General features: G+C 36.5%; 2 protein-coding genes across 8 annotated transcripts in view; both read left to right on the top strand.

The window, feature by feature from the left end:
• The window catches only part of LOC136041934 (histone-arginine methyltransferase METTL23-like), a 240,388-nt gene that overhangs the window by 29,443 nt on the left and 198,524 nt on the right, over positions 1-12,421 (top strand). The window lies entirely within an intron of this gene.
• LOC136041935 (protein lin-10-like) overlaps positions 31-12,421 on the top strand; it is a gene marked incomplete at its 3' end in the record, with an annotated part of 204,436 nt that continues 192,045 nt past the window's right edge. For 5 of the 6 annotated variants that reach the window (XM_065726746.1, XM_065726745.1, XM_065726742.1 and 2 more), the window contains 1 exon segment: positions 38-123. 6 annotated transcript variants of the gene reach the window in all.

The following is a 12,421-nucleotide window of genomic DNA, read 5'->3' as shown; positions in this document are numbered from 1 at the left end:
TCGCAGAAAAAACATAATTACCGTACAGTAGTTTTTTGAAGAAACGAAATAAAGTAGATTAGGGACTTCTATCCAGCTTATTTTGCACAGCTAATTTATCCCTGCTGAAATTTGTTTATCATCGTAAGTAAGCTAATAAGATAAATTAATAAGGCCTTGTTTGGAGCTCTTCTTGGTAAAATTCTAATTAATTGACTTCTTGCTATCTTGGAAAGGGTTTAGGTTAGGAAAATGAAACTTTCAGGGATGGGTCTAAAAACTAAAGTATGTCCCGGGAAGGTATTTTAAAGTACCCACATCCACTCCTTCTCCCTCTAGGGCCCTGAAATGTGTCTACATGACAGGTTCAGCTACTAGCTGCTTTTTCTCTGCCTTTAGTTCTGAAAATGCAATTCCTGTTAATTGAGTAGAATTTTGAGCCATATCAATGTTCTTTTTCTAAATTTAGAAAATGTATTTGCATATCTTTAAAACCTTATAAAGTGGAATTGAGCAAAGTTATGAAGCCGAAAACAATTTTGTTATACTTCAATTAAGCAGAAGATCTATTTTGCAAGGTTTCACTTTTATAAAACACAAATTTTTAAAGGTCATCAAAGGTCAGGGCCCTCTAGAGGGAGAAGGAGTAGAGTTGGTTGCTTCAAAATACCTTCCTGAGACATACTTTAGTCTATAGATTCATCCCTAAAAGTTTCATTTTTCTAACCTAAACCCTTTCTAGGATAGCAAGAAGTCAATTAGCTAGAATTTTACCCTCATCTTGAAGAAAAATTTGCTCTCATGTTTGTTTTTGAGTGGGATCAAAGATATACAAAATGCAGAGTTTACTGTGGGAAAATTGGCTTTAGTTGTGTTGATAAATTCCCAGACAATTCCCTTACTTACATAGGGTCATGGTGAACATACTATATAATGGCCTGTAGTGGTAAATCTGGAGTTTTCTTGCATAATTTAGCTGGGATGGAATTGAATAGGCCTACTCACTTGATCCCTTTATTTAGCCTGTGTTGTTTCATAATTAGCTATTAATAATATGAGCCTTAGCTATTCTATTTTTAACGTTTTCACTGCTCCCAGCATCTTTACTCATAATACTAACAATATATGTCAAGCTGTCTACCTGATTAATCTTATCATTACCCAACATCACCTTTTCATCTTCACCTATTCTCTTAGCAACTTGGTCTTCTTAATATTGATTTTCAGACCTATTCTAGCAAAGTGAACATGTAAAACCTGTAAAAGGTTGCTTATTTTACCCACACTTTCATCTAGGATGCTTAAATCATCAGTAAAGAATCCAGAAAGTCATGGTTTTCTCTGATGACGGAAACCCCATATTCTCAGAGCCTGCACCAGCTATAAGCAGGGTACCCCAGGGAAGCATCCTTCAACCCACCCTCTTCTCAATATATATTAATGATTTTGAGGATGTTGTACAAACCCCATGTCTCTCTACGCTGATGACAGTAAACTAATTGGAATTGCTGATGGAACCCTACAAAATGACTTGAATGGTCTCTCCTTATGGGCTTCTACCTGGATGATGGAGTTCAACCAATCAAAATACCAAGTCCTGCACATGGGTCCCCACAACATTCAGATTTCTTACTCTATGCTGGATAAAGCTGGCACACATATCCCAGTTGAGGCTGTTGAGAGTGAACAAGACTTAGGGGTGATCATTGACAGGAAGTTTAAGTTCCATGAGCACACTGTGTAACATGTTGCTAAGGCCAACAGAGCCCTGTGACTAATTAAATGAACCATATCATCACACCATTCTCTGATTATAAGAAAGTTATATAATGCTCTTGTAAGGCCACATTTGGAGTTTGGCTGCCCTGTTACAAATCCTCAATACAAGGGAAATGTGGTAGCCCTAAAAAGTGTACAGAGAAGCAACTAAGCTTTGTTCTCCACACCAACTGCTTCTTTACCCTGAACGTCTGCGTGGCGTGAAGATACCCACATTGGTTTACCGGTAGCACAGAGGAGATGCCATTTTTGTCATGGAAATGCACCAAAATAACATGGCTAACTCCATTTTTACTCCCTCCCTTGCCACCATGACAAGAGGCCACTCAATGAAGCTGCAACAGGAGCCCTCCAGACGTAGAGAGAGGATGAAATTTTTCTCAGTATGTGCTGTACCAACTTGGAACAGTCTTTCCAATGAGACTATAACTGCTGAATTGGTTAATTCTTTCAAAAATGAAGTCGATTTGGAGTGGCGTAATTCAGAATAGAAGTACCAGTGGGACACCACACCCCATCACAGCCACTAATTGTGTCACCTCGTCAATTCAACAGCGAGATGTTCTACAGGAGGATGCACTCCACCTTATCTTGCTGTAAATGCGATTTAATATAATCTAAGTCTAGGAGAGTTTTACTTTCCCCAATTGCTTCCATGTTCCCTCATTGTCTTTGCTATGCTTCTTAGAACAAAGTCCACCAAAACGATTCAAATAAAAGGGATAGGACGCAAGCCTGCTTAACTCCTGATTTAATACAAAATCAGCAATTAACCTCATTATCTACCTTACTGGCAGCAATGTTATCAAACAGTTTGTGGTTATGAACTGTAGTAAGGAGCAACCCGGCTCAATAGTAAGCAAACCTCTGAAAAACGGAATTTTGATACCAATAGCTACATCAAAAGAATTGCATTTTAATGCTGATTTTAAATATATAGGTTTAATCAAGTTTAGTATTACCCATCAAAAGTTACGAGCCTGAGAAAATTTGGCTCATTTTAGAAAATAGGGGGAAACACCCCCTAAAAGTCATAGAATCTTAACGAAAATCACACCATCAGATTCAGCATATCAGAGAACTCTATTGTAGAAGTTTCAAGCTCCCATCTACAAAAATGTGGAATTTTGTATTTTTTGCCAGAAGGCAGATCATGGATGCTTGTTTATTTGTTTTTTTCTGTCTTTTTTTTCCAGGGGTGATTGTATCGACCCAGTGGTCCTAGAATGTTTGCGAGTGGACTGTTTTTACTGTTTTAAAAAGTAGAGTTGAGAGGAAGAGTCAAACTTTAGCGTAAAGAGCGGGGCGTTGATGAGGAAGCAGCCCTTTTATATACAAAGTAATTTCTGTTAATTTTAAGTTTTAATGTTGCTCCTTACTTTCAGTTAAGAAAAACTTTTTTTTAAATTTAATTCTTATACATAGTACTAATTACTTTAATGTATTTGTCTGGTATACCATACTAGGATAAGACCTTTGCTAAAAATCTTCTATCAACAGAATCTAATGCTTGCTCATAATCTATAAAGCTGAGGACTAAAAGTGTTTGCTAACTCAGGTACTTCTCAATTATTAACCTAAGAGTGAAAATTTGGTCAACACATCCTTTACCCTTTCTAAAAGCACACTGTTCTTCTCTTATAACTTAGTCTATTGCATCTCTCAGTCTAAAAAGAAGAGTTCGACTTGTTTAACCTGTCTTTTGTCATCTTAAAGGCATTCTGTCCAACTATATAATATAATTTTATTATAGCCCTAGAAAGGGTGATGAAGTAACATATTTCACATAGCTTGTTTTTTTATGCAGTCATTTGAATAAGTACTTAAAGCTGTGCTTAGTGAATCGATCTTGAAAATATATTGCCTGCATATCTCAGCCTATCCAAAGGTCCATGTTTTGGGACCATATTTGACCACTGTCATTATTCTGACCTTCAGTGTCCTTATTCTTGTATTAGTGCTATGGAACTTTCAGCTGCAACTATTTAGCCCTCTTCTTATTTCTTTATCTTGCTTAAGAGAATTAAGGTAAAGCTGTTTACTTCAGCTTTATGTAACATGTCAGAGGTCTTTTGTTCCTAGACAGTAGACTATCAAGCTGAATATTTTGAGTTCAGCACTCTTTTTGAGTTGGTGGTCAACCAGGGTTTTTGTAGAATGTCATAGCTTGTGATATTTGTGGCAGTTCAGCTTATTATGAAAACAGCTTATTATGAAAAATCTTCTGTTATTGTGTTGACGCATTGTTTACAAAAAGGCAATAGTCAATAGATTCATTTTAATATTGCAAAATGTGCAATATGGGATAAAAATCTGTGGAAGTGGCATATGGGAAACTTGCGGTAGTTTTATAGCTCATCATGAAAAATCTTCTGCTATTGTGTTGATGAATTATTTTCAAAAAGGCATTAGTCGGCAGATATGTTTTTGATATTGTAAAATCTGCAATATGGGATCAAACCTACTGAATTGAGAATTTGAAGGGAATTCATTTATATGAATTTAGTTAAATGTTTGATTTAATGTTTTATTTAAATTTCATTTAATGTAGCAATGAATGGCAAATGTCAATATCAAACTTATTTTTATAGGAAGACTACAAACTCAAAACTAGATTTCAATTTTAAATAAGTTACTCGTCTTTTAGGTTTTGACCTTGGGAATAAGTTGTTTATTACTTGTACAAAGGCCATATCTTGTAGCATTAATTTTTGCTGACCTACACTAATTATCTAACAATCTTCCACCAATAGCTAAATTTAAGCAAAGGACTCAATTCCCTGCTAAGACTTAACTATCCATTTTTACCGTGCTTATTGACTTATGTCTGCTTCTGGATGCTGGCTGGCATTGAGAATAATGTCTGCCTCCCCCATCCACTTCAGTCCATGGCCAGTGTTAGTGTTTTGCTCTGTCTGATGTTTGCCATCTTCAGGAATTCGGGCTGGCTGTCGGATTATCGCTTCTTTGGTTGGTCCTGGGGTTGTTTTCAACTGGTTTTGGTAAGGTTGTAGTCATAGGTCATCTTTGTGGGTAGATTTGGAGACATTCGCAGCAGGTGTCTAAACCATTGTAAGGTGTAGTCGGATGCTTGGGTCGAAAACGGTGACTGCTTAGTGAGCTGCAACAGTTTCTCATTGCTGATGAAATTGAACCATCACAGACCTTCAATCATCCTCAGGTTCTTTGGCTGGAATATGTCAATGACCCTGATGGTTGTGGGTGATGCTTGCCATGCCTTAGCAGTATATTAGCACCCATGTACATTATTCAGGCCAACACTAAGCAGATGAATGTATGAACCCAGTTTTATTTGCTTTGCAATGGTTTGCCAGTATCTACTGTAACTGCTAAAAACTTCCAGGTCTTCAAGTTGCATTTGACCTCAAAACTTTACAGGAAGTAATTTAGTCTTTGAATCATTTCTAACTTCTGGTGCTGTGTTTTCATTTTAGGTGAAGGAAGATTTGTTTTGAGAAGAAGATTTAGTACAAAAGGTAGTTTAGTACAAAAGTACTAAAAGGATTAAAAAATAATAAGACTCCAGTTGCTGATAGTGTGGTAAATGAGTTTCTCAAATATGGTGGCTCAAAGGTTAGAAAGAAGTTACTGATGATTATGAATATGATTTTTGAAAAAGGGGAAGTATGTAATGATTTTAGGAAAGTCTTAATTAAACCACTTTATAAGAAAGGTGATAAGAGTGGGCGTGGTAATTATCAAGGCACTAGCCTGGTGTCTATAGGTAGCAAATTACATAGTAATATGATGTTTTTTAGATTGAGAGATGCTGTAGACAAAGTTTTAAAAGAAGAACAGTGCGGTTTTAGAAAAGATAGAGGATGTGTCGACCAAATTTTCTCTCTTAGGTTAATAATTGAGTAGTGCCTAATTTGTGAAACATATTTGGTCCTCAATTTTATAGATTATGGGCAAGCATTCAATTCTGCTGATAGAAGAGCTTTAGCAAAGGTCGTATCCTTGTATAGTATTCCAGACAAATACATTAAAGTGATTAATGCTATGTGTGAGAATAACACTGCTGTGGTTAAGGTAGGAAATGAGGTTAGCAGCTGGTTTTGTATTAAATCAGGAGTTCAGCAGGGTTGTGTTATACCCCTCTTTATATGCATTATTTTGATGGAATTTGTCTTAAGGAGCACATGAAAGGCAATGGGAACCACAGAATGAAATGGGTTGGAAAAACTCTCCTGTACTTAGATTATGCTGATGATTTAAGCATCCCAGATGAAATGGTGAGCAAAATGAATGAACTTTTATAGGTTTTATGAGTTTAGGATGCTAGACTAGGTTTGAAAATCAATGTTAAGAAGACTAAGTCACTAAGGCTCGGAATAAGTGAAAATGTAAGGTGACGTTGAGTAACGGAAAGATTAATCAAGTGGGCAGCTTCACTTACCTTGGTAGTATTATGAGTAAAGATGGTGGGAGCAGTTAAAATGTAAAAAGTAGAATAGTCAAGGCTCATGGTGTTTGTTCACAGTTAAAATAAGTTTGGAAGAATAGGAAGATAAGTCTGCAACCAAGATTAGAATATTGGAAGCTATGGTGATTGCAGTGGTCAAATATAGCTCTGAAGCATGGGCGCTCTGATAGGCCAATGAAGGTTTGCTAGATGTTTTCTGGAGAAGTTACTTACGGACTGTTCAGAGTACCTGACTGACTGACCGTATTTCAAACAGTAGACTTTACGAAAAACGTGGTTCAATCCCGCTTTCTAAGGCTATAATGAAAGAAAGGTCGATATGGCTAGGACACGTTCTGCAGATGAAGGATGACAGATTGCCGAAGTTTGTCCTTTTTGGCCAACCGTCGAGGGCTAAACGAAAAGCAGATCGTTCTCGTCTGGGATGGGAGGAAGTCATAAAGAGATATTTAAAGGAAATAGGAACGTCCTGCGAGGAGATATGGAGTGAGGCTTCCATTAGATTGGGATGGAGGAGGAGCGTGCCTAGCTGTGTTGGCCTCAGGCGGCTTGGTGCCGTGGTGAGTTGTTAGTATTCTGATTTATAAAAAGATTTGAATATGTTTTTATAACAAACATTTATTACTGAATTTATGTTTTGGCAAAGATGGAAATTACTGTTGATAAAATCCATACAAGTATAAATCCTTCTCTGTAGCTTTTTTACCAATTGGCTCAAATGATTGTTTGTAATTTATAAGATCCATGACCAAAAGGGTCTTTCAATTCAGACCTTTCTTAATAATTAATCTAAGCGTGACAATTTTGCAAACGTATCCAGCCTCTCCCCTTCCTAAACTGACAATTTATGTTTGTTAAAATTTATCTTGAGTATGTCTTGGTCTAATAAGTATCATCATCCGAAGTAATGTGCTTCCTTCAAAAAATTATGATAATGCCTGTGTAATTATTACACTTCTCTCGTCATCTTTCTAATGGAGAGTTTTAACTCGTGTTTTCCTAAAATCTTTAGATACTTCCCCTTTATAAAACTTATATATATATATTTCTCAGTATTTATTTTTATCTTTGTCACCCTTATATTAAAACAAAATGATGTACTTACTTTCAAATCCTGAAGCTTTATTGCTTTTCAGTCCATATAGTACTGTCTGAATTTTTGAGCGAACCACCATTGTTACTCACATTAAAAATAATTTAAAAAGAGGTTCTTTCAGCTTACAGTTGCAGGTTGTCCTAATATTGCGTAATGTATTTGGTGATTATCATCCCTATCTCCAGTTACTTTTTTTTATTCCGTTCCTTTTTTTTTCTTCCCTCCTCTTCTGCTTTCTGTTTTTGAGAGATATGTATTTTTTCTTATTGTTGATGATTTCTTTGGTGTATGCCTAGAGAAGTACTTATAGAAAAGGGAACAAGTTAAGAAAACAATTCTTACTTTATAGTATGCAGAATAATTGTAGTTAACATATTTTGCATGCAGCTAATCTTTTCCTCCACTTTTTTCAGAGTTTTTCAACTTTTTTAAGATATTTTAATTTTTTGCAATAAAATTTCATTAATTTTAAAAAGCCTGCTAAATACAGCACTGTCAACTCAAGGTTCTGGCCTTTTCCTGAAATTAAAAGATATCTATATTTCTTTTTTTTCACAGAGTTGTCTTTAGTCAATAGACTTTTCTCATGAATTTCATATTGATGCCACTGCAAGTACTTTAGTGTCCTCTACAAATAAATGTTATAAAAGTTGCTTTGCTTCAGGGATGATTAAAAACTGAAGGAAAGCTATTAAGGAAAATTCATAGATATGTTAGAGAAAGTAGAAAATACTGAAATAAGGGAAAATAAACCTTAGCTGCATGCAAAATGCGAACTACAATTATTCTACGTATTATAAAGTTAGAATTGTTTTCTTAACTTGTTTCCTTCTCTACAGGTACTTCTCTAGGCATATACCGTTTCTTTCATATGGTATAGATACAAAGAGCTCTACCTCTCAGTTTACCTTGTTACAAGTGGATGGGTATAAATTATACTGTGTTTATTGAATAAAGTATTATTATTATTTTCTACATCATTACCTTAATTACCTTAAATCGCATTGTCCAGCGAAATAAGGATTAAATCCTGTAGAATCGCTGGTTAGTGATGACGATGGTTGGACGTCACAACGGCATCCCACTCAGTTCGCCATGGCTTTGATGACCATTCTCCATCAACGGCTCTTTTAAAGGCAGCTGTGCTGGGGGTAGTGACCGCTTTTTCGGTGAGAGAATTCCACAAACTCACTATTCTATAAGTGAAGAAGTTATTGCGTAGTCTAGTGGCAGCTCTCTTCTGATACAGTTTCCGACTATGCCCCCTAGTTCTGGCAGACTGGTCAAGTTGAAATAGCTTATTTAATGGAGAGTTGTAATTCAGGAGCTTATGCGTCATGATAATATCACCCCTTTTACGTCTGTAGACAAGAGTGGGGAGTTTCAGCCTCTTCAGACGGGATGAGTAGTTTAAATATTTGCATCCCTCAATTGCTTTCGTAGCCCATCTCTGAACTGTTTCTAACTTCTGCTGGTCACCTTTGTTGAGGGGGCTAGCAACACACATGCCAAACTCCAAATTAGGCCTGACCAATGCCTTATATAATTTAGTCATCACCATAGGTGACCTGCTAGTGATTGTTCTTTTTATAATGCCCAGGGTTTGGAGTGCTTTGGCTACGGCTGTCTGTGTGTGTATAGTGAATTTTAATTCATTATCAACTATGACACCCAAGTCTCTCTCCACTTCAGATGACATAATAGTCTGCCTTGATCCATCCATCCCTAACATATGATAAGGGCATTTCTCATTTTTCTTTCCAAAGTGGATTGTTCGACATTTGTTTACATTGAATTCAAGCCTCCACAAAGTTGCCCAATGGGAAAGTGCCCACAGGTCATTCTGCATAGAGGCTCTCTTATCGGGTGTATCGACAGTTCCAATGAGTTTGGAGTCATCAGCATAAAGACTTATTTTATTTTTGACTGTGGTTGGTGCATCATTAATATAAATGTTGAATAAAGTTGGTCCCAAGATGGTTCCCTGGGGCACTCCACTTAATACTTCCACCTCTTCTGAAAAGAATACCTGTCCATTTTTTCCAAATATTTTCACCCTTTGCTTTCTCCCGGAAAGAAACTGGAACACCCACTCTACGATTTCATTATGTATTCCAATTGCAAATAACTTGCTCCTTAGTCGACGGTGACATACTTTATCAAAGGCTTTTGCAAAATCCGATAGAACTAAGTCGACAGGGATTGCTTGATCTAGATGCTCAGTAACATAATCATACGTATCAATCAAATTAGTTTCAACCGAGCATCCATGTCTAAAGCCATGCTGACTATCATTGTGCAGCTCATTGGTGGCCAGGTGTTTGACAATGTGAGTATTCACGATTCCTTCTAAGATTTTACCAGCTACAGATGTAAGACTAATGGGTCGATAATTGGAAACGTTATTGCGGCTACCTCCTTTGTGTACAGGTGTAATGTTTGCATCTCGCCAGTCTTGAGGAATCTGCTTAGTATCAAGAGACTTCTGAAGCATGTTCGTAAGGGGAAGGGCAATTTCCGCATGAGCTTCATTCAATACTCTTGGGTGAACTTCATCAGGGCCAATTGATTTGTTAGGATTAAGCAGCTTCAGCCGCCTCTCCACATCAGAGGCAACCACAGTTATCTTTTGCATAGGTTCCCCAATAGAATATTCTGGTGCTTCTGGTAAGGGGGCATCGTCAGGAGGCGTGAACACTGACTTAAATTGTCTACTCAATTCAGCTGCTATATTATTTGAGGTACTAACTATATTGCCATTCACAAGTAGTTGTGATCATCGACCTTATCACTGTTTAACACATTCTAAAGACGTTCTGCTCATATCTTGTTAACACTTTCTGAGTCGTTTATTCAGGCTCTGCTCCTACCTTCAACCAGGATAGGTCTGAACTGACTACCATACTTCCTTTCAGATTCTCAATATGCCAGTAGAATATCTTACTATTGTACCATTAGGCGGCATGTTATCCATAGCCTCATTTCATTTCCTCTTAATTCATAATTTAATACAGTCTCTCTTATATTCCTAATATTATTGTACAGTTTGTTACTCAGAACTTTTTAGACAAAACTCTTCTATCAACATGAAAACCTGTTGACCGGTATTCCTTGCTTTTTTCTAACTTTCCTCCCTGACTCATCTTCCACTTCAATAAAAATAGGGGGGGTAGCTTGTTTTCTCAGAGTATGTGTGTGTCTGCCGGGGGAGGGGTAGGCCTGATCCCCTCTGGGAAGCTTTAAAAACAATGGTTGAAATGTGGAAACTTGAATCTTTTAGTTCTCTCTAAACTAACTGAATAGATATGCCATTACCAAAAACTGTTTGTTGTGTTTGTTTCCAGTAAGGAATAATGGAATGTGGAAGAGAAGACTGTGTTCCAATACTATTATGTGAGGTTGTGAAAACCTCAATTAACAGCCAGAATAACTCAATAGTAAATTTTAGCCAACGAAAAGCTACTGATAAATTTCTAGTAATTGGATCTTAATTAGATGATGAATATGGTATTTATGCTCTATGTTCCCTGTATATGCGTGCTAAATATGATCAGTTTGTCTTTTACCGAAAGATGCTTCTTCTTCTCTTAGTGCTACACAAATAGTCTGAGAAATTGCCAGCAAAGAGGGTTGCCCATTTCGAGATTGGGGCAATTACTTTCTCTAGTTTTAAAGAAATGGCTGGAACAGCAGGACAATTATAAGCTGTGTTCCCCTAAACTTCAGTAACTAGTGCCCCTAAATGGATAAGTTTTGTTATATTCTCTGTATAAGATTTTTGTTGACCTGAGAAGGAAATGTATTACAAATTTGGATATAATATCAGCAATATCACCATGGTGTACTGAAGTGATAAACTAAAATATTTGCACTTGGACTACAAATATTTTGTTATATAATAACTTAGTGCTCTTCAAGAATTTGTTTTTAATATCGAAAATATTTAAAATTGCAAATACTGTTTAATATTTGCAGATATGATGGATTGCTGAAGGGAAAACAAACATTCATATATATTGAAGAATTGAAGAAGCTTTCACCCTTGTTCAAACTGACTTGTATTTATTCAATGTATGATGACAGTAAATTTTCAGTAGAGGATAGGCAACCTAACTGAACGTTTTCTCTATTGCTTTTTGAAGGCTGAGAAGATAAATGACAAAGATGAAGGTATTACGGTTTCTTGTTTTTGTTTCTCTGACTCTTTTGCAAGTAACTGGGGCAAATAATTTGGATTCTGTTGACTTGACACCCAATTCAGAAGAACCAGATACCAGAGAAACCATTCATTTACCAGAAAAGACATGCAGTGATGTTGAAGACTTGAGTGAAAATACTATTGAGGAGACAGGAACTGAAAAAGAGCATAATAGCCAAGATGAAGTTAAAGTGAATAGCAAAGACAGTTTAAGTAAAGTAGAGGTTAAGGAATTAAATATTGAAAGTGTTGTTAATTTGGCTGCTGGTGACATCCTATTAAAGAATGAGGAAAAAAATCTAGAGGATAATAGCTCATACTCTATGAAGAAAAATGAATTGGTTTTGGATTCACAGCCAAATGAAATCACTGTGAACTCCCCCACTGCTTCTTTAATCTTTAATCCAGAAGGTAATGCTACTCAAGAAAAGGTTACAGAAGAACTTAGCGACCAAAATATGCCTAATGAATCTCAAGCAGAAGGTAGTGCCAAAGATGAAGAGATGCCTTCTTTTAGTGAATGGAGTGAAAAAATGCTGCAAGCAGAAAAGGCTAAAAATGGAACAGCGAAGGCTCCGTCAGCACAGAGAAATGGAATTAAAATGCGTTTAAGTAACTATGCATCTTTAAGTTGTGGGGCCAAGACAATCGCAGCAAATCCAGAAGCTGAAAATTTAAAAGCTATTTTAGATTCGTCATATGATGATTATATGTTGAGTCCCTGTTCGTCAAAGTCTTGGTTTGTGGTTGAGCTTTGCCAAACAATTCAGCCACAAAAAATTGAAATTGCCAATTTTGAACTATTTTCTTCTGGTTTCAAAGACTTTCGTTTGTTCATTAGTGACCGCTATCCGACAAAAGAGTGGGTTGTACTAGGATCATTCTCTGCACTTGACCAAAGACAAGAGCAAAGTTTTGATGT

The sequence above is a fragment of the Artemia franciscana genome, unplaced genomic scaffold (genome assembly GCF_032884065.1).
Source record: "Artemia franciscana unplaced genomic scaffold, ASM3288406v1 PGA_scaffold_50, whole genome shotgun sequence".
NCBI lineage: Eukaryota > Metazoa > Arthropoda > Branchiopoda > Anostraca > Artemiidae > Artemia > Artemia franciscana.
The sequence above is the reverse complement of the archived record's forward strand: the minus strand, read 5'-3'. Positions and strand labels throughout refer to the sequence as shown.